Source organism: Cupressus sempervirens, chromosome 6 (genome assembly GCF_028749045.1).
Source record: "Cupressus sempervirens isolate cs-2001-9-10 chromosome 6, ASM2874904v1, whole genome shotgun sequence".
In the NCBI taxonomy this organism is placed as follows: Eukaryota; Viridiplantae; Streptophyta; class Pinopsida; order Cupressales; family Cupressaceae; genus Cupressus; species Cupressus sempervirens.
Window position 1 is genome coordinate 555,219,892 of NC_143123.1, and position 24,454 is coordinate 555,244,345.

Sequence of the window (24,454 nt, forward strand, 5' to 3'; positions counted from 1 at the left end):
AATTAGTAGCACAATATGCACATCTTGTTGAAAATGATATATTATTGGTTGAATTGTGCCGCACCCAAAAAAGGAAGGAAAAATCCTTGCTAAATATTTGCAAATATGCAAAAATATCATGATTTAGGTATCCTGTAATTTCTCAAAGAAACATCTTGTCAAAATTATCATTGATAAGGCACACACTAAACTCACTTATTGTATGTGCATAAACTCCCTACTAACCTACACAAATATAAGAGAGAAGAGAATAGACCATAAATAAGGTCCCATCAATGATGGAGGCATCAAGCTATACAAAGAAAACCAACAAGAGTGGGGCCACTCCAACACAAATGGCAAACCTCGCTAATGGAACAAGAACAAGAATGTTGTAATGGATGGTGCCATAGATACTAAACACATCCATGTAGTAAACACTATGCCAAGACTAGAAACTCCAAGATATCCACAATTGGATTACCAAAAACAATAATTATAATTGATGCCTACATACCAAAAATTCCCCCAATAATAGACTTGTCAAGAAAGTGCACAACATTTCTATAGAAGGTTTATGTAAATAAAATTAATGTCATCTCTGTAATAAGTGCACAAAAGCCACACATCCAGAAAAATTTAAAGGGGGTATTCACTCATATTGGCGAAACTTTGTATGTCATCTTTGATAAGATTGTCATAGCCAATCTCATGGTATCTTTGTATTCACAACCACTTGATGAAGTTCAACCCAAAATTAAGTGGTATAAAGATAATGAGTATTGTTCCTATTATCGCATTAAAGGGTATTCAATAGTCAAATGCATGAAACTAAAACACTATGTGCAAAATCTTATTGATTGCAAGGAGATTACTATGGATGCACCCACACAAGCTTCCCCTAATGCAAGACTACAAATCTATCAAAAATTTTTTCCTCAACACAATAAAAAAAATACACAAAGTTCCCACCAACAAGAACAAGAATAATGACAAAAAAAACAAAAAAAATAAATAGGGTGATTTTGGTGATGGAAAAGATAACACAACTGCACACATCAACTATGATAAGTTTGTCGAGTGCATATCTAGGTCAAACCCATAATTAACATGATCCACAACAAGGGTGTAGAAAATCATTGTACCATCAAAAAATGATAAGGTATAATATCTATCATAGTTTAACTCACCTATGTCTCTTTGAGTGCACAATAAAACCTACTAGAGCATATTGTGAATATGTCAGCCCAAATCTCCATCTTTGATCTGCTCTACATAAGCCTAGTTCATTAGGAGATCTTGAATAAGGCTCAAGATTCATGTGTCCCCATACACATAAATACCACCAAAATTCAAAACCTAATGAGACACCTATCTACATTATGAAAATTATAATTTAAACCCACAAACATGCCAATGATTGACCTTGATCACAATCTTCCACCACAAATAGTGGGAATGGTCAATGACTTTGTAGTTAAAAGGATCATGATGGATAATGGCTTAGCCCTTAATTTAAGTACCTTGAAAAAAAATTTAAATGTAGGGTATGCTAAGGATGACATGATGGATGATATCATCACCATCAAAGCCTATGAAAAATTGGAGATAACTTTAGAAGGCATTATCTTGTTCCCAATCTAAATGGGCCTAGACACCCAAGAAATAATTTCTCATGTGGTTGATCTTGATTTGTAATACAACATCCTCTTGGACTTACCTTGGATACACTCAATAAAGGTTATTCCATCAACCTACTATCAGTGTATTAAATTTATGTGTTAAGGAAGCGAGGTCACTATTTGTGCTAATCCACAAACCTTTTCATATTGTTGTGTGTTGGAGGTCTCTTATCCCCACAACAATAATTTCCTAGGAATTGAAATTGACATCTCTATCACTAGTTCCTTAGGAAATTTTCATGAACCCTATACCATGCTCACCTCCACCCTCTCCTCTATCAAGATCAACCACCAAGGTTGTGGTGATTATATTATTATAGATGCATTTTCATTTGTATCCTTGTCCCTTGACCCCCACACACAAGGGAACTTACCACACCAAGGTCCAAAGAAAGAAAAAGAAGTTAAAAAAAATAGTTGGGGTCATCCACATTCCTATCCAATTGCATCTTAAATAGTAAAGAGATGGCCCTAGGTATCAGCAATTGGTTGTATAAAGATCCCCCTCCTAGGGATGAGGAAACACTTTTCTATTTCAAACAGAAATTACCCAAATCATATAGACCAACTTATGAGAAATGAGATTATCAAAGAGGAAACCTAGGCCATAAAGAAGCTAGTATTAGAGGCCCCTTAGAGGTGCATATTCAACCACATAATCAAGGCCTTTTCTTTGGCCTCCCCATGATAGGGGGTACTAATAAGGATAGTATTACCTTCCTAAACATCCAAGGTAAAGTCATGGAAGTCAAAGAAATTCCTAAGGAGAAGAAAAGAGAGTGTACAACAATATGCTAGATGATGAATTTTCCTTAAGAGCCTCAATGCTCCATGAACTATACATTAAATTCACTAACCTACTATCAATCCACCCTAAACACTTTGATTGGAACCAACCAATTATAATACACATTGATAAGTTCCCAAGTTAGGATGCACCTAAAATTCATGGGAGCTAAATTACCACACTAGAAAATAAGGCCTACATCTATTTATGTCTACAAGATATACTTGAAAGGATACTTTAGGAAGGAAGAAATATCTAGTCATAAAAAAGAAAGTCAAAATAATAATAAAGAAAATAAGATAATATTTTGGTGAAAACTCCTCTTGAGTGCCATTTGATTGAAGAAATGGAAAAATAAAGGACATATCTAATGGTGAAAACCTTTATAAGGCATCAAAGGATGAATATTTCTTCCTTCCCCTAAAAGATTATAGGAATTTATCATTCATTCTAATTAAAGAAATAATACCTATCAAACTTGGTGCAAGAGAGATCCCAAGGATTACATACATTGAAATATCATTATAAGAAGAAAAATTAGATTGTCTCACTAAGATCATCAGAGAAAACATTAAAAACTTTATGTGTTCTTACCAATACATGCCAAGATTATGTTCAAAATTAGTGGTGCATCATCTTTCTCTATATCCTAATGTAATACTAGTAAAATAGAAGGTACACAAGATGCATCTTAGGGTTGCATTAATGATAAAGGTAGAGCTAGAGGAACTCCTACATGCTAAAGTCATCAAGGCCATAGATTATTATGAATGGACTTCTAAAATAGTCCCAATATCAAATCCATAGGTGAGATCTTCATTTGCATAGACTTTATTAATCTCAACAAAGCCTTCCCAAATTATAGCTTCCCTCTCCCCAATATTGATATGATTATCAATCTCACAGTCAGATATTAGATGTTGTCTCTCATGCATAGAATCTTAGGATACACTCAGATCCATATGGCATAAGAAGATAACAACAAGACAATGTTCAAAAACCCATTGGGGTACCTTTTGTTATAATATGGTACCTTTCAATCTAAAGAACATAGGGAAACTAACCAAAGAGAGATGGTGACCATAATCCATGATATGATCCACAAAACACTAGAAGATTATATGGATGACATATGAGCTAAATCAGTCCATAGGCTAGATCATCTCCATGACTTAGAAGCAATCTTTGATTGCCTTAGCAAGTATCATCTCAAGTTGAATCTGAAATAGTATGCCTTCGGCATCACATTGAGGAAACTTATCTAGGCTTCATAGTATCATAGAGAGACGTCATGTCTAAACCCATAAAGGCCAAATAAATCATGGATATTCTACCTCCTAGGACATTGAGATAGTTATGTAGCCTTTAGGGAAAGCCACAATCAATCCAGAGATTCATATCACAACTTGTTGATAAGTTCAAACTATTCACTCACCTGTTGTGAAAGGATCAATAATTTAAGTGTGATCCAATATATCAATGGACTTTTGAAAAGATAAAGGAATACTCAGCTACCTAGCCCATCTTGGTTCCACTTGTAGAAGGATGATCATTGATCTTGTACATACCTATGACTTAAACTGCACTTGAGGCACTTTTGGTCCAACTAGATGTAAGTGATCTACTAAATCATTTGTATCATTTTTGTCTATGAGCTCAACTATAATCCCTTGGAGAAAGCATGTTTGGCAATCATTTTCACCACTCATGATTGTCAATACATTCTTAGCCATATAATTCCCAAGGTAGACCCATTAAAGTATATGCTCTCACACACAATTCTCACATGATGTATGGCTAAATGGGTTATTCTACTGATTGAATTTGATATCCAACACATTGATAGAAACAAAATTAGGGGGAATATCATTGAAGATTAGTCAAATGAGGCACCCCTTGTGGATGCCTACCCACTAGTCATGGAATTTCTTGATGAGCACCTATTCATGATCGAGGAACAACCTTCATTGAAACTTTACTTTGATGCCTCCTACACATCTCATGGATCGAGTGGAGGTATACTCTTTTATCATACTTCAAGGTGACTACATCCCTAAGTCATTTAATCTAGGTTTTCAATATACAAATAATATATGGAAGTATGAGGCTCTCTATTGATTTTATGTGGATTACTACAAATGTAATTGCATTGCCATTTTTGGTATATATATTCTAATGGCAGAGATATCAATCTTATTTATATTAAGGAAGAGACATGGAGAGACATGTCTCCTCATGAGACATGTCTATCCATTATTATCTAATTTATATAATAACAAATAATTATTTAATTTTAAATTTTCTCATATATATATATATCACACAACATACACCTGTATATATATTTTTGCACTTCAATATCATAGTTTATCCAAATGAAGCTACCAAACATCAACACTTCCTCTTGGCTAGGTAAACACATGACACATACTACCTCAATGTAATATAAAGATATTGGGAGTAATGGCCTCCTAAATATCAACTCATTTGACATTCATCACATACTCTTTGAGCAATGGTCTCCTAAATGTTAAGTTGCAAGATATTCACCAAGTACTGTGAGTAATGGCCTCCAAAATTTCAAGTCATTTGATATTCACCAAGTACTATGTGTAATTTCCTCCTGAACATCAATTTGCATAGCATACACCATGTACTCAAAAAAAAATATAAGGTATGTGCACAGGTATTCTCATAATGCTTACCATATGAACATCCACCATGCAAAGTATAATCTATCATGATCTACATAAACATCATAAAATTTCTATCATAAAAGAAACTTAAGTTATTGTAAGATTGTCTCCTTTTAATAAATTCTGCAAATACAAGCGATAATCATTTGGAAGTTGTCACTTCCTCATGATGTACATAGGTGTTATGCCCAAATAGTCATGAAGTATATTCATCAATCATAGTCCTCTTGACTGTTGCAATTTATTGATCACTGGAGAATCCATCTCAACATGTTCTACTCCTAAATTAATATGATTGAGATCACCAAAGTTTGATTGAATGATATCCTCTATTTTCTCCCTCTTTTTCAAGGTTCCCTCTAATGAAATGTCAAGATCCCTCTAAATCTCAATCTCTCTCATCCTACAATAACATTCTTGGAGGAAAAGATCAAGGCACATACCTCTTAAATACAAATACGAGAGATTTACTATAGAATAATTAGAAATTTCATTCAAAAGAGAATTTATCTTATTGGAAGAAATCCACTAGGTTGGATTTGTACAAGCCCCTCCTTGGTATCATTAAATTCTTACTCTCATTAATTGATGGGAATATGCTTGTTTGGTTGATGATATTTCATCATGTTGCATTTAATATAAGGTGGGGTCATGCCCTCTACATCCAACTTTGTCTACACTTATGTCTAAATGGGATGGAGGTTTATTACCATCATACTTAATGTAGGTTTGACCATTTCCATGTCACATACTTTTATTGGAGCACAATGTATAAAGTATTCATTGATCCTTAATCACGTAGCAGATAGATACATTCTTTGCCTTCTATATTTCATTTTTACTTATGATTGGACTTGTTATTAATCCCACCTTTATTATGATTCATTGATAGAAATCTCAACAAGTGATGTAAGAGAGTTCCATTTAGGCACATTAAATCCTCACCGATCACACAAGAAAATTGAGTCTTATTTTGAAACATGTAAATGAGTCAAAGGAATTATTATTGATGTAAGATAGTGATGGGTTGATGGCAGTATGAAACCCTTTCACATGCCAAGTTAATTCAGTCTCCTCTAACATGTTCGCAAACCAATGTAGATTTGAGAGTCTTTTTTACAATTTATTTATTCCTCTTTATTTTTCTCAATGGGTTCAAGCCAATTGGAGTGTTGCCTTCTATTTAAAAACTTTTTTGCATTCAACATTCATATTTTTACTTACCTTTGAATAGTGATGATATTTTATAGTTCTCTATTTTTTGAATGAATCTTTTTATCTTAGTTTTAATCATTTTCTATATTTCTAACAATGTGGCTCTGATACCATGTTGATTTTATGTGGATTGCTACAAATGTTGTTGCATTTCCACTTTTGATATATATTTTCCAATGGCAAAGATATCACTCCTATTTATATTAAGAAAGAGACATGGAGAGACATATCTATCCATTATTATCTAATTTATATAATAACAAATAATTATTTAATTTTATAATATCTTGTAATATATATATATATATATATATATATATATATATATGTATGTATGTATGTATGTATGTATGTATGTATGTATGTATGTATATAACATATATACATATATATATATATATATATGTGTGTGTGTATATATGTATATATATAACATATATACATATATATATATATATATAACATATATACATATATATATATATAACATATACATATATATATATATATATATAACATATACATATACATATATATATATATATATATATATATATATATATATATATATATATATATATATATATATATATATCACACACGCTCACACATATATATTTATGCACTTTAGTCTCATAGTTTATCCAACTAAAGATACAAAACATCAACACTCTCATTGTAGGACTCAAAATAGCAATCTAGTAGAACATCACAAAGTTACACATATTTGGCTACTCTCAATTGGTAATCAAGTAGGTCCTTGATGAATATCAGACAAAGGATGACAAGCTACTTCCATGTAAGGAAATGGTAGATAAAATAATGTAAAACTTCCTAAAAATCAAGTTCACACAAGTTTATCAACTACAAAGAAAGGTTGCAAAAGCAATGGTTACTAGCAGCTCGCTCATGGAGATTCTCTTGGATGCTTTGAAATATAAATTATTATTTGATAAATTATATGCATATTCATATGAGCATAATGAATTAAAATTGTTTTGCATATTGGTTGGTCCCCAATCCTCATAGTACCATGAGATTTATGCTTACCTAAAGAATGGTATCATATCCCCTCACCTCACAAACATAGAACACCACAACCTACTTCATAGAGCTTCCTCCTACACTCTCATAGCTAACACCTTATATTATCGAGGTTATCATGGAACCCTTTTTAGGTGTTTAAACTCAAATGAGATTTCTACAACTCTACATGAAGTACATGCTTGACTTCATGTAGAGTTGTAGAAACCTCATTGAGTCTAAACACCTAAAAAGGTCATCATGTGAGATCCTCTTTTGTGAATAATTGTCCTAAAGAGTTTGATTTTCTAGATAATCAAGGTTCTAGATTCTACCAATCAATCCTTGTAGCACACATCCTTCCTCATGTCTAACCTTGGTCCATTACTATCTAGTGCTACCAATTAGTTTGGGAAAATCTTGTTTTCATGGATTTACTCTTTTTTTATGGTCAATTTGGTTTTTCGCTTATTAAGGTTGCCAAGATCTCTTCTATCATGGTGCATGACAAATAGGGTCATCTGAGAATGAGGTCTTGATCAATTTTCTTTTTTTCTTTTTTCTTTTTTGCCTATGATTCAATGGGATATGACCCTTGCATATCCAAACATGTGATTATTTGTGGTTGCATGGTACACTTTGGAAAATGTCATTTTTCTATAGGTTCCCTAGTATAAATTCCACTCTAAATCCTTCTGGAATTAGGTGTGAGACTATAGAAATCATGTGTGCTTGTTTTGATTAAATCCTCTGCAATATTGGTGATAAAGCCTTGATGTTCTTAGTAACCTTGGTAGGTCCCCCAACATTACTATATCAAAATAAGTGCTTGGATTTACTCTTTTTTTATGGTCAATTTGGTTTTTCGCTTATTAAGGTTGCCAAGATCTCTTCTATCATGGTGCATGACAAATAGGGTCATCTGAGAATGAGGTCTTGATCAATTTTCTTTTTTTCTTTTTTCTTTTTTGCCTATGATTCAATGGGATATGACCCTTGCATATCCAAACATGTGATTATTTGTGGTTGCATGGTACACTTTGGAAAATGTCATTTTTCTATAGGTTCCCTAGTATAAATTCCACTCTAAATCCTTCTGGAATTAGGTGTGAGACTATAGAAATCATGTGTGCTTGTTTTGATTAAATCCTCTGCAATATTGGTGATAAAGCCTTGATGTTCTTAGTAACCTTGGTAGGTCCCCCAACATTACTATATCAAAATAAGTGCTTGGATTTACTCTTTTTTTATGGTCAATTTGGTTTTTCGCTTATTAAGGTTGCCAAGATCTCTTCTATCATGGTGCATGACAAATAGGGTCATCTGAGAATGAGGTCTTGATCAATTTTCTTTTTTTCTTTTTTCTTTTTTGCCTATGATTCAATGGGATATGACCCTTGCATATCCAAACATGTGATTATTTGTGGTTGCATGGTACACTTTGGAAAATGTCATTTTTCTATAGGTTCCCTAGTATAAATTCCACTCTAAATCCTTCTGGAATTAGGTGTGAGACTATAGAAATCATGTGTGCTTGTTTTGATTAAATCCTCTGCAATATTGGTGATAAAGCCTTGATGTTCTTAGTAACCTTGGTAGGTCCCCCAACATTACTATATCAAAATAAGTGCTTAAACTACATGGTAGTCCTCCATCATCGAGTACCCCATGCTCAAGACTCAAAAGAGACCATGCCCCTTCAAGGAAACAAACACAAAATCCTATCATAACCCAAAAAGATCCAAAAGAATTAGTTATGCAAATCATATTCAAAGTCAACATATCTAATCAAATCTAAAATAAAGTTCTACAAAATCCTACAAATCCCAACAAAAATCTAAATGTTTAGACCCCCCTTATAATAAATCCCACACCTCAAGGGTTCAATTTAAAAAAGAAAACTCCCTCCAGTATACAAATCTCTAGTTTCTCAATCCTCATACTTGAAATTGTGCAAGTAATCCCTCCCTATCCTACTCCTATGATGAGAGCACAAACGGTTAGTGATATACTATGTCATTCATTCATTAAATTCATTGGGTTGCATTCATTTCACAAAGTGCATCAAGTTGCACTCATTTCATTAGTACATTAAGTTGTATTCATTTCATTATGTGCATTAAGTCGCATATATTTCATTAATTGCATTAAGTTGCATTCATTTCATTAGTTTCATTAAGTTGCATTCATGTCATTAAATGCATTAGGTTGCATTCACTTCATTAAGTGCGTTAATTTTAATTCATTTCATTAAGTGCATTAAGTTGCATTAATTTCATTAAAAGTATTGTATTGCATTCATGTCATTAAATGCTTTAGGTTGCATTAATTTCATTAAGTGAATTAAGTTGCATGCATTCATTAAATTCATTAGGTTAAATTCATTTCATTAAGTGCATTAAGTTGCATTCATTCATTAATTGTATTAGGTTTCATATTCATTTCACTTAGATTTTTTTATGAATAAGGCCTTCTCTATTAATTTATAATATTAAAGTACATATTCACAAAAAAAAGATCGAGGGATACAGGATCACCCCACGAGTTCACACGGCTAGCATCCAGAAGGCAATACAACTATTCATCAACAACAAGAAAACATCCACCTCAGGTGGCAAGAGTAGTTCCCACAGAGGGAGGTGGGTCAAATTTATCATTATCTCCCCAACCATCTGGGGGGTGTGGGGGTGAGTGAAGAATAGACTACCCATCATCAACTTCTTTTTATTTTTATTTCTCTCCCTTAGACTTGGGAGGCAAGATTGCCAAATCTAGGCGAGCAAATTGCCATTTGGAGGAGGAAGCAGGCAGCCAAGTGGGAGTACATTCAACAGGGGGCATCCAACCAACAAAAGAAGCAAGAGTAGGGGGTGACTATCCAGAGCCATGTCACGTCAAATAAACAAAGCGAAGCTAGAAACTATCATTTCCTTAGCCAAGACATCTGCAGGGAGCTTCAGACCTCAAAGTGTGCGACTGATGGGCAGAGGAGCTTTGGCCACGCTAGTGGCCATGCGATGAAGAACAGTTAGGAGAGTTGGAGTATGCAGGTACCTTGGCAATTGTACACAAGGCATTTCCCCAATGGTTAAGTAGCTCCTGAAGGTAAGCCACCTCAAGTGCAACCTTGTTGTCTTACACCTAAATCTGCATCATAACATTGTTACAAATGCATGCCTTAGTATAAATAGCTACATTAATATCAAGAAATATGTGAGAGAAAATAACATTGATTCTATCTTTCTAGAGGGTGAACAAGATCTCCATCCTGAAAGCATGCCAAATTTGGGTCTACTTGAAAGGAATTTGAGGTGAATCTCACAGAAAAATCATATGCCAAGAGAAAGGTTTAGGCCTAAAAGGATTGAGAAAATCATGAATCCAGCTCCAATATTGTTGAGCCCATCTACAAAACCAAAAAATATGTACAAAATTTTTTGCATGTCCACAAAAAGGACACCTATGGTCTGGAACACCTAGATGCTTAAGCCGAGGACCCAAGGGCAAGCCTTGGAAAAGAACACACTGAGCAAAGTGTGTTATCTTTGGCTCGGCAATGGCCAAACAACACCCTTGATGAATAGACATGTGTAAGGTAAGGGGATAAGATTGGTGCCCATTGATGGTAATACAAGCTGAAGCATCACCAAAAAGCATTTCGATAGAGTGAATGAACGTAGGACCAAGTCACACTACCTAAAGCATTGCCAGAATGAAAGGCCACTTAGTGCGGTCATAGGCTTTGGCAAAATAAATCTTGATAAAGATGGCGTGTTTCTTAGAAGTCTTGGACCATTTCATTCCTTCCCAAACCACAATAATATTGTCAATAATGTACCTAGACTTGATAAATCCAGATTGCTCTGGTCAAACAACCAAAGGTAGCATGTGATGGATCTTGAGAGCAAGGGCCCTGGTAATGATCTTGTAGGAGACATTAAGCAAGGTAATTAGTCTCCAATTGCTAATATCTTTAGGGTCACATGTTTTAGGAATGAACTTAATATTTCTTTAGGTAATAATATTTTCCAAAGATTTGAAGTGGAAAGCATCTAAGTAAACCATGTCCAAGTCAAGACCAATATGTTCCCAAAGGATTTTGTAAAATTCACATGGAAACCCATCACACCCAGGGGCCTTGTCATCTGCCTTGGAAAAGAAAACTTCCCTAAGGTCATTGAGGGTGAGCATCTACTCATAGAAGGCTCGGTGCATAGGTGAAAACCTTTTTGGAGTAGCAGTAGTGCACTCCATAAGAGCATGCTCTCTAGCCACAGAGTTTCCCTGAGAGTCAAAAACTTGCTCATGATGTCAAACAAAGGCTCGAAGAATATCAGGAACCTAAGAGAGCACCACTTGGCCTTCTTTGATTTTCTTAATCCCCACAGTAGTATGACGAGCTCTAAGAGCTTGGAAGAACTCCTTAGAAGCCTAATCACCAACTTTGAGCCAGTGGAGCTAAGCGTTGAGTTGCTCCCCTTTGGTTGCATAGTTGTTAGAAATTTTCTTTTGATGGCAAAGATTAGCTACATGGACCTAGAGTTTAGTATCGAAAGGATTCAAGGCTAGTGATGTGGAGGTATCACAAATAGCCTTGGTATTAGCCTCATAGGAACGTCAATGGTACATAGCAAGTCATATGTCATAAATACAAAGAAATCTAGTAATGCGGGTGATGGCATCATTCCACCATTGAATCCAGCCAAAGTGGTTATGGGGTTGAGGCTCCAAGTTCCAAACACACAAAATATGAGTCATAGTGGGCTCATGCTTGAAAAATGAGGTATTGAGGAAAAAAATTGTTTTACAAGGACATTGTTGAACTATTCACTATGCAATAGTAAAAATAATGGGATAGTGGTCTGACAGAGACATCAATCAAAGGAGTGATATGTAATTCCCTTTCTTCCATTTCTTCCAAGAAAGAAAAAAAGGACTAGGCAGTTATCATGGCATGATCCAGCCTCTTAAAAATTATGTCAGAACCAACCCAAAAATTAGACCAAGTACACCACACCCCATCAAAATGATGATGGTTGGCATTGGAATAAAAAAGACCCAATTTATTGCACATATAGTACTAGGTTTCTCTCTCACCTGTTGTCCACCTGAAAGGAAAAAAGCCCATCTTTGTCATATGCCAACACATGCCAACACAACCATATTGAAGTCCCCACAGATAACCCAAGTAGTAGGAGGGAGGCAATCCACCATCCAATGCAACATATGAGATCTTTCGAGAGCATTACTGGGAATGTAAACATTAACTATGTCAAAAGAATGATTATTGAAAGAAAACAAAATCCAAACAATTCTCTGGATAGGGTCAGAGCCATGAGAAATAATAGAAGAAAGTAAACAAGGGGAAAGGATAGTGACAACTCCTCCTCCACCAACTTTGTGTTGTGAAGAAAAAGCCACACCATTCGGCCAAATGACCTTCCTGGAGGCATAAAACATCTAGGTTACCTATTCTACGATGAGCATCATGAACATGATATTTTCTAGGGAGGTTTGTTAGACCTCTAACATTCCATGACAAAAAATTCATGTAAAATGAACTTGCGTGTCATCCTCATCCTCAAGAGGGAAGAAACTATTATGTAATAGCATTGAGTCGATGTTGAAGCTGGGAGGAGAATCCCCTTCAGAGATAACCTTCTACTTCTCCACATTGCTATCTGAAAATTATGCATGCCTAGAGGGGTTGTGAGATCACCTTAAAGGATGAGACAAAATTGTTGATGTTGCTTATGGAGTGCAAACCAAAGGCGGTCATGAATCACTCCTACCAGCCTCAATCCCTTGTTGGTCAGGGTTTGAAGTGTTCAGTGGAGGGAGCAAAACCACTGGAGTAGAGGAAGGCATGGTAGATGAGGCTATCGACATCACAGTCACAACAAAGAGGTTGGTTTAGGTGTTGAAACATTTTTAGCTTTGTGGACCACTATATAGTCCATTCCTATTTTCTGGTGCCTTGGAGGGCTTAGTAGGAGCATCCTTATTTGAGGGTTTTGCATGGGAAACTGTAGGAGGGCAGTCCTTGATCTTATGATCAGCGCACTGGCACCAATAAAAAGTATTAGGGAGATTTAGATACAACACCTTCTAGGTTAAGGTGGTTGTACCAACTTGAATATCCATGGTTTCCTCGAGGTCCCTAGAAAGGTCAACTTCCACACACACCCATTTCTGAGAAAAAGCATTAAGGAAATGCTCCAGCTCCATGCAAACCACCTTACCAAGGGTTTGTGCAATAGCTTGGATAAACAACCAAAAAGGTAAGGGAAGCCCTAGAATTCTACTCAGATGGAAACTTTCAACTTCTTATCATCTAAGATACAAAAGTCTTGAGACCATCATTTGAAAAGTAGTAGGGAAGCCCTAATTGTCCATGGCCCATGATTTAACACGGTGTCTACCTAGGAAGGGTTGGAAAAACGAAAAAGAAAAAAGCCTTTTGTGAGGCTTTGAACGCCCTCAAGCCAAACCCCATGAGGAGTCAAGGATTTGGCAACCTGCTCTTTAAGCATGCTTTTAGGGGTAGATCTTCCCACAAAATAACCAATCAACATATCGTTTTCAAGCCAATTGCAAGCACTATCAAACTCTTGAGCATTAAGGACAATATCAAGGGAAGCCATACCTCATGAAACACCATCGGGACGAACTTGTGAGGTTTTTTGTTTCACGGAGGCACCATTAACATCCACAGCAACAACTCCAGCATCAACTAAACTTGTTGAGCTGAAGTCAGTCAGAGCCATTATGTACCCCTAAAAAATCTTGCAATAAATGAGGTATGAAACCCGAAGAGGGTAGAGAAAGTTAGCAGGAGAATCGTACATGTGAAACCCTCACTTAGATTTCTTTTAATACCATTTGTGTTACATCTTAGATTGCATTTATCGACTCACTACACATTAGCTCATTTGGACAAGTTCATTAGAATGTATTTAATATTGGTGCAATGAGAAGGGTGGTAGTATTCAAAACACAAAGAATTGCAATCTTTAAAGGTTTAGGCATGTGGGCCTATTAGTCACCTCAAATTCTTTAGGAACCTGACTTGTTAATACTATCTTCAAGACACCTAAATGAAGGATTTGGTTTTACAACTTTAAAAATACTTGGACTCAAGGGTTCTAAGGTTCCAATTCAATTCCAATACCCCCAATCCACACAACTCTTCCTCAAACTATTCAAAAACCCTAGTAGGCTGGCTAGTAGACTGGCAGCAAAACAAAAACCTAAATAACTCAAGACTTCTTCTAAGACACCTAACAAGGTGATGGTATTTATGGATACCCTTTTCAATGTTCTATGACATATCAAAAACTTTCATATGCTTGTTTTGGATCAATACCATTATATATGACAACACCCCTATTTTCAATGCATGGAAATGACTAATTTTCCAAAGGAAGTATCAACAAATGACATCCTATTAAACCCAACTCCCGGACATTGACAAGTTATGCCTTAAAATGGCCATATGCAAAAGGAATTAACTCCAAAGGATCTGCAACATCAAAACCCCCAAATCTAGACTCCAAACCCAATTTTGCTAGGGCTTCCTCAATGCTTGATCTACACACAATCTTGCATCCAATTAGTGACCGAATCACCATTCATCCAACATGTGAATATGTTTTCAAACATAAGCTATACTCCTCACTTAACTAAATCCACAACTATCGCACTTTAGCCTTCCTTCTCAATATATTTTCCCACTGTTCTGACTTGCGCCTCTTCTCTCCACTCAAAACACATATGCAATATCAATTAGTCTATAGTACAAGTTATAAACTGTCATTCCATGAATATTTGGCCTAAACATTCATGGAATGATCCACATTGTCCCTAAATCTACTGCAACCGCAAGTTAGAATATAAAATGATTGGTGTAACTATAGCTGGTGTGACAGCAACCTTAATATAATGTGAAAAAGCATCAACTAGCAATATAAATGGTTAAGCAGCCCCTATCAATGCATTTAGAAATCCAAATCAATTTGAGATTCAAAAAGATGGGACTCAAATGGCAAAAGGTAATATTTTTGTATTATTGTTTTCTTCACCAGTTCGTAAACCTGATCCTCCTCTCCCATAACAAAGACTCATTCGAATATATATAAGACTCCCTAATAACTAATTCAACCAACTTCATCATTGAGTTGAAGGTTTAAGACTCAAAACATAAAAACCCCCAATTTCCCTCTAACTGTTAAGTAGCCGTTTGTTTTCAAATATTTGAATTTTAAATAACAAAAATGTCTTTATTTTGATAGTTGACCCTTCATCTAAGATCTAGACCCATCCTATGCCCCTTCTATACTTCTTGAAACATTATTTGATAATTGGACATCATAAACATAAAATGGATCCATTGAAGACATTACAATTTTAACACAATATCGCACTATTCGAAGCCCATAATAGGTGTTAGGATCCTCCAAGTGACTTGTTGACCTTGATGATGCATTCCATTCTCCTGATTTCTATTGAATGTCCTTGTGGTCTTCATAGTCTGCATTTCTTGAGTGGTTGAGTGTGGTGCTCCTACACCAAATATCCATATGCATTATGTTCATTAATTGCATTCCATTAAGTGCATTAAGTTCATTTATAAACCTCAATTAGAATTCATTTATGAATTTCTGATTAGGTTCATTTTGAACATCCATATTGCTCTCACTTTTTGCATATTAAAATTAACATGTGCCCTCAAATAATTTTGCATACATAAATGCATAAACATCTCATCATAAACATTGTTGCATCACACTATACCATCATATAAAACATAATCATAAAAATGCATCACGTGTAGGATCATACATCCTATGATCATATAGAAATTAAACATTATCGCATGCATCGCATATACATCACATATGTCACATCATATGTCTTGGATAATAAATTATAATCATCATGATGCATAAATCATCTCATCACATAAGCTACATTATAAAATATGCACATTGCATCACATACAAAATCATATAAATCCTATAAAATTGCATTAAATCATATCACACAGTGCACAAAGTAGATGAAGGTCATAAATGCATCTCATCTTGCAAAAATAGTAGAACAGATATCATAATCATATAAAAGCCTCACATCCTACAATCACACATGTCAGCACCTAATCATAAGCATATCCATAAATGCATCATAAACATCATGAAAATGAAGCATATGATCCCACCCAAATCAACAGACACACGCACACACGCACGCACACGCGTGCACCCACACACGCACACACCCACATACCCACACACGCACACACACACACACATGCACATGCACGCGCACGCACACACACATCTCACAATAGAATCAAAATAATACATCCCAATCCCATGAAAGAATAAAGAATGTACATCAAACATCCACTAATGTCCATGAGCAAAGATACAATGTTAAATGATACAAAAATTGGGTCATGTGCCCTCAAAAATACATAGAGTACATCATATATAGTACAACCCCAAAATGCAGCATATCATTGCCCATATGTCCATCCTATGGATGGTTGGATGGAATTTGCAAGTTCTGGCTATTAAGCTATCACGACTATTGGCTCTGGTGTTGGGGAAACCTATGCTAGATCTGGTGGTGGTGGTTGTAACAACCAACCCTCATATCTTAGTGGTATATCCTCTCTACCACTATATAACTCCCACTTGACACTCTGAATCTTGACTAAATTAGGGTAGTCAATGACACTCTTTCCTACTCTCCTCCTTAGCCCTCCTTTGAGGCATCCCTCTTCCCCAAGCTAGCTGCCTCCTCCATCTGAACTGAACCAATGATTGATTATTGTTTCCTTTGTGTATGTCTTGGATGGTGGCTTTGTCTTGCCCTCTACGAGGACACCTCTCTTTGTCTACTACACTCCTTATCATATGTTTGTGTCCATGTGCTAGTAACTTGTGATTGAGATTCTCTCATGATGTTAGCCCTATAGAATCCCACCTACTGGCTTCTCAAACTCCTAGTCGAGACATGTTATCTACCTGATCCACAAGTTTGGGCAGACTTCAGACCCCAACAACTACAAGACTATCATGATTGGACACGGCTTTGCCAAGCTCTATGACATAACACTGAACACTACTCTTACTAGAGAGCTCAATAAGAGAGATTGTAGAGCTAGAGGCCAAGATGGGTTCCGTGTAGGTTACCAGAGCATGGACCACATCATGAAATTACAAGTTATTATTGAGGAGGCTCAACACCACTCTATGAAAGTTTACTATTGTTTCATAGACTTTTGTAAGGCCTTTGACACCATCTCACGGGGGGCTTTTTTCCAACTGCTTAGAGACATCAAGATTTCAAAGATCTTATTGATGACTATTATGAGGTTATATGAGAATGTTGTGGATAGATTCAGGACCCCTAAGGGTTTCTCAACTCCTATCCAGAGCACTATGGGAGTGAAATAGGGTGCTTGCTTTCCCCCACACTATTTGGCATTTATATTGATGAGCTTGAGACCTTCCTCAAAGAGTCTTTGCTCCCAGGTGATAGTTGCTACTTACACCAGGTATTGATCTGCATTCTCCTATATGCTGATGATGTGGCCTTTTAGCATCTTCTCCCGAGAGTCTTCAGAGGCTCCTGATGGCCTAGGCTCCTTTTGTGACTTACGATAGTTGACTATGAACTTGAGTAAGACTCGAGTTATGGTATTCAACAATCTAAAGATCTCTGATTTGCACTTTTATTTTCAAGAATGGGAGATTGAGGATCACCTCTTCTTACATATATCTCGATGTCAAGATTTCAAGACATCACTTTAGTATGAGACCAGTCATCCAACCCAGAGTTAACAAGGGGATTTGCTCCCTTTCTATGCTAGAGAGACAATGTTGCAGACACCACTTCCAGAACACAACGTCCAAGTTGTCCCTTTTGGACTCCTTGGTTAGGTCGACAGTGCATTATGGTTTAGTGGTTTGGGGACCATCTCTTCTTGACTCGGACTGGGCCTCTATTGAGCGTGTTCAAACTTTGCTTCTCAAATGCATTATCAGATAACATGGATTCATCCCCCATGACATTATTTTGGGAAAATTCAGAGCTCATGCTTTCAAACTTAGTGCCATTTTTTATCTGGTTTGGTTTCTTCACCGTCTCTGTGGCTTTGTGGACTCAGCGGTTGGTCATCACCGATATTCTTACTTGGTCTTTTGCTCCTATCTTGTCATTGCTACCTCGAATCCCTCCCCTATGGGTCAATGTTGGTACACTCAGGTGACCTCTTTGTTGAGCTCTATTGGGATTGATATTGACCACCTCCCTCCCTTCCAGTTTTCATTGGATGATCCTGCCCATCTCCTCCCATCACTACAGGAGTTGAATAGGCATGTCAGGAAAGATATTTATAAACGGTACATCACCATGACCTAGAGTAACCCGGCCAAGGGGTTATGTCCTAAAATGGCCTTTTACGTTGAACACTGCTTGGTTATCACTAATGGAGTTATTACACGACCTAGCTACTTATCGCAGTGTCACTGCCATGCCTTATACATCTCCCTTATCTTTCAAAGTCGGCTCCCATCGGTTACAGATATAGACTGGTCCTCTTATGAGCAAAGAGGACTGGATCTGTCATTTATGCTCCTTCTCTAAGGCCGAGACAGAGAGCCATTTCATCTTCCGCTACCCATCATATTATGAGATGAAAGGAAGGTTCTATTGCCTATTTAGAGAGTGTAGTTTCGTCATAGCTTTCTTCATGTATATGGATCAATGATGCCTGATGCTCTATCATAGGGAGGCAATGCAGCTTTAGGACTCCACTTTGAAGTGCTTGACCCTCTAGAAGGTCATAGATCAACCCCTCATCACCATCTTCTTCTTCTCCCCCTATCTTCAACGAGGGGGCTGCAGTAGAACTCCAGCACTCGCAATACCCTTGTGGCTGGCCACTCTCGATCTGTGAGACCCCACACTAGGTTTAGTACTACAACTACTCTCACTCCTCAGCGGCGCCACTCCAACAAGTCACAATGATAGACTAGAGGTCCTTCATGCCCAGATTCATCTCGTTCAATGTTGGAGTTCTTTCAGAGGAAGAAGGGTCCCTAGTTCTTGCCTCCTTCTTGGCCCCTTCATTGTTTTATTTATTTTGATCGCATTTTCTCTTTCCCAAACATCATTTGGTGTCTTGTAGTTCATTGCTTTCTTTCTTGTATGCTTTCAGTCCCTTAGACCCTTGGTGGTCTTTTGTTGGAAATCAATAGATTTATCTTATCTTATCTTAAGTGGATAATGTCCAACTACACTTGATTCCTATAAAGTGAGAACTATATTTTGAGAAATCTCCTCTGTATATGCCAGCGACCTCTTTCCCTATACTAGGACCTATGTTGTTACCACCATCAGATCCTAAACCAATTGATTCCACTCTAACTAGAGATGGTCCCTCTCATCCTAGAATCTATTTTTATCTCACTGAGGTTTATCGCACTCCTCAATAAGATCTAGGCCCTTTTTTAATTCTCCACCCAGGTCTACCTTCAAAAAGTCTCTCTCCCCATGTATTTAAGCAGCATCCCTAGCCATTCTATTTTTGTCCTCTAGTATGTCATGTAGTAGATCGCTAACTGCAACATGCATGTTCTCAAGGGACACCAACTTCATTGTCATCTCATCATTCCCAACACTAGATGAAGATCATTCTACCCCTAATCCCTCCATTGGTGCCTATGTATCAAATGAAACCTATGGGCCCTATCCTTTGTCATCTTCATCATCATCTCCCCCTCCACCTCCTTCCCCATCCACATCCATCTGATCATTGACTCCTCCCCCTACCTTCTCTCCCTAGGCCTACTTTTCTTCCTTCCTCCAAGGTGACTCCCTAACTGGCACCACCCTCACTACATCTCTAGTCATGCCTCTCTATCTTCCCCTCCTCCCCCTCTTACCTACCAGGGAAGCAAACCTAAGTCACTCAGCTACTAGAGGTATCCCAACTCTCCCTATAGGTGTTATCCTTTGAAACCATGCCTTATACTTCCTAGTGTACCCAACTTTTGCCTCTCCACCATAAAAAATCTAAGTAGATCACTAAATGTCACATCACATCCCCAAAAAACACCTATTCTCAAACTTAGCCCATCACTCCTAAGACATCCTCTAGTGCCAAACTTATAGGTGTATCCAAATTATTGTGCAACTCAATCAAGCCTATAGGAATCAACATTATACTGCCATCATCTAGTAATGTATCCTAGAGTAATTGTGTAGGGTGATTGCAAATGGTCCTCTAGCCAAGAACACACTCAGATTTGGTTGCCTTGTAATCCCATCTTGAATCAAATCAAGAATTTTATGCAAGTAGTCCAAATCATCAATATCATGATACAGCAGTGACTCTACCCAACTACATTTCACTAGCTCAATTGACTTTCTATCTCTTTGGCCAAGTGTCCACACCCACACCAATAATAATAAAGAGAAAATGTTGTTGTGTCCCTAGGTTTAATCACCAAGGTACACAATTTGATGTAGATCTCTATATAAATCAATCAACATAACTATCCATCGAGCTTCAGGTAATCATGCATCAATGATTTGAATGATGGTCAAAATCAGGTCCAAAGTAATGCTCATCCCCTTGTTTTTGGCAAAACATAACTTGACACTAATCTACACATGAAGAAATATACCCTCCTCTGTAATGCAACATCTAGATGCCAACCTAAAGCCAACTATCTCTAACACAATATAGGCAACACTCTTGGTCTCAATAATGCCTAAACTACCTGTGGTTGTCACCTCAATAACAATAACCTCTACTCCCTGGATGGACAACCAAAAAATTGGGTAAATATCCTCTAGGGTCACTTTCATCTCCCCTATTTGTCATTGTTTCTAAATGCTAGTGCTCGCATAAGGTCATAACCATCACCATACATATCCTTATGTGGGGCATCCTAGCCAAATACCCTAAGTCAATTGCATTCACTCGCCCTCAATCAGTTGACATAAATTGCTCTACTAACCTTAGAGTCATAGAGCTCCTCTCTCATGAAATCAACCTATCCACAAGCCACTGCATACAAATAACCAAATTTTGTTATCCTACTAACAATCCCCAAGCCCTCCCTTCTTACATATTTCTTGGTGTCAAGATTTCAGGACATCACTTCAGTATGAGACCAGTCATCTAGCTTAGAGTTAACGAGGGGATGTGCTCCCTTGCTATGTTAGAGAGACAATGCTTCAGACACCACTTCCAGGACATGATGTCCAAGTTGTCCCTTCTGGACTCCTTGGTTAGGTCGACAGTGCTTTATGGTTCAATGGTTTGGGGACTGTCTCTTCTTGACTCAAACTGGGCCTCTATTCAGTGTGTTCAAACTTTTCTTCTCGAATGCATTATTAGATGCCATAGATCATCCCCCATGACATTATTTTGGTAGAATTCGAAGCTCATCCTTTCAAACTTAGTGTCATTTTTTATCTGGTTTGGTTTCTTCACCATCTTCGTGGCTTTGTGGACTTAGCGGTTGGTCATCACCGATATTCTTACTTGGCCTTTTGCTCCTCTGTTGTCATTGATACCTTGGATCACTCCCCTAGGGGTCAATGTTGGTAAACTCAAGTGACCTCTTTGTTGAGCTTTGTTGGGATTGATATTGACCACCTTTCTCCCTTCTAGTTTTCATTGGATGCTCCTGCCCATCTCCTCCCATCACTACAGGAGTTGAATGGGCATGTCAGGACAGATATTTATAGATGGTACATCACCACGACCTGGAGTAACATGGCCGAGGAGTTACATCCTAAGATGGCCTTTTATGCTGAGAACTTCTTGGTTATCACTGATGGGGTTATTACATGACCTAGCTACTTATCACAACGTCGGTGCCATGCCTTATGCATCTCCCTTATCTTTCAGAGTCGGCTCCCATCGATTAGGGATATAGACTGATCCATGAGCAAAGAGGATTGGATCTATCATTTATGCTCCTTGTCTAAGGCCGAGACAGAGACCCATTTCATCTTCCACTGGCCATCATACTATGAGATCTGAGGAAGGTTTTATTGCCTATTCAGAGAGTGTAGTTCCCTCATAGCTTTCTTCATGTATTTGGATCAGAGATGCCTGACATCCTATCTCAGGGAGGCGATGCAGCTCTAGGACTCCACTTTGCAATGCTTGACCCCCCAGAAGGTCACAGATCAACCCCTCATCACCACCTTCTTCTTCTCCCCCTTATCTTTCATGAGGGGGATGAAGCAAATCTCCAGCACCAACAATACCCTTGTGGCTGGCCACTCTCGATCTATGAGACCCGGACTAGGTTTAGTACTACTACTACTCTCACTCCTCAGGGGCACCACTCCAGCAAGTCACAGCGATAGACTAGAGGTCCTTCATGCCCAGATTCATCTCGTTCGGTGTTGGAGTTCTTTCAGTGGAAGAAGGGTCCCTAGTTCTTGCCTCCTTGTTGACCCCTTCATTATTTTATCTATTTTGATCTCATTTTCTCTTTCTCGGACATCGTTTGGTCTCTTGTAGTTTGTTTCTTCCTTGCTTGTATGCTTTCAGTCCCTTAGACCCTTGGTGGTCTTTTATTGGACATTAATAGATTTATCTTATCTTATCTTAAGTGGATAATTTCCAACTACAATTGATTCCTATAAAGTGAGAGCCACATTTTGAGAAATCTTCTCTATATATGCTAGTGACCTCTTTCCCTATACTAGGACTTGTGTCGTTACCACCACCAAATCCTAAACTAATTAATCTCTCTCACACTAGAGATGGTCCCTCTCTTCCTAGAATCTATTTTTCTCTCACTAAGGTTTGTTGCCCTCCTCGATAAGATTTAGGCCCTCTTTTAATTCTCTACCCAGGTCTACCTCCAACAAGTCTCTCTCCCCATGTATTAAAGCAACCTCCCTAGCCATTCTTTGTCCTCTAGTGTATCATGTAGTAGCCGGCTAACTACAGCATGCATGTTCTCAATGGACACCAACTTCATTGTCATCTCATCATTCCTGACACTAGATGAAGATCATTCTACCCCTAATCCCCCCATTGGTGCTTATGTATCAAATGAAACCTATGGGCACTATCCTTTCTCATCTTCATCATCATCTCCCCCTCCACCTCATCCCCCATCCAAATCCATCTAATCATTGACTCCTCCCCCTACCTTCTCTCCCTAGCCCTTCTTTTCTTCCTTCCTCCTAGATGACTCCCTAACTGGCACCACCCTCACTGCATGTCTAGTCATGCTTGTCTATCTTCCCTTCCTCCCCCTCTTACCTACTAGGGAAGCCACCCTAAGTCACTCAACTACTAGAGGTATCCCAACTCTCTCTACATGTGTTATCCTTTGAAAGCATGCCTTATACTTCCTAGTGGACCCAAAGTATACCTCTCACCCATGACAAATCCAAGTAGATCACTAAATGTCACATCACATCGCCAACAAACACCTACTATCCAACTTAGCCCCATACTTAGCTCATCACTCCTAAGACATCCTCTAGTGCCAAACTTATAGGTTTATCCAAATTATTGTGCAACTCAATCAAGCCTATAGGGATCAACATTATACTGCCATTATCTCGTAATGTATCCTAGAGTAATCATGTAGGGCGATTGCAAATGGTCGTCTAGCCAAGAAACCACTCTCAAATATGGTTGCCTTGTAATCCCATCTCGAATCAAATCAAGAATTTTATGCAAGTAGTCCAAATCATCAATATCACAATACATCAGCAAATCTACCCAACTACATTTCACTGGCTCAACTGACTTTCTATCTCTTTGACCAAGCTCCCACACCCAAACCTATAATAATAAAGAGAAATTGTTGTTGCATCCTTAGGTCTAATCACCAAGGTACACAATCTGATGTAGATCTCTATAAAAATCAATCAACATAACTATCCCTCGGGCTTCAGGTACTCCTGCATCAATAATTTGAATGATGATCAAAATTAGGTCCAATGTCATGCTCATCCCCTTATTTTTGGCACAATATAACTTGGCACTGATTTGCACACGAAGAAATATACCC

At 37.5% G+C, this 24,454-nt stretch overlaps 1 protein-coding gene across 2 annotated transcripts in view; it reads right to left on the reverse strand.

Moving 5' to 3' along the window:
- The window catches only part of LOC149553461 (plant/protein (DUF1995)), a 55,645-nt gene that overhangs the window by 17,365 nt on the left and 13,826 nt on the right, over window positions 1–24,454 (reverse strand). Inside the window, exon 2 of one of the 2 annotated variants that reach the window (XM_089788907.1) lies at window positions 15,425–15,944. The exons of the other annotated variant lie outside the window; for it this stretch is intronic. The gene's annotated coding sequence lies outside the window, so the exon portion shown is untranslated. Of the gene's footprint in view, window positions 1–15,424; window positions 15,945–24,454 lie in introns of those variants that run through there. 2 annotated transcript variants of the gene reach the window in all.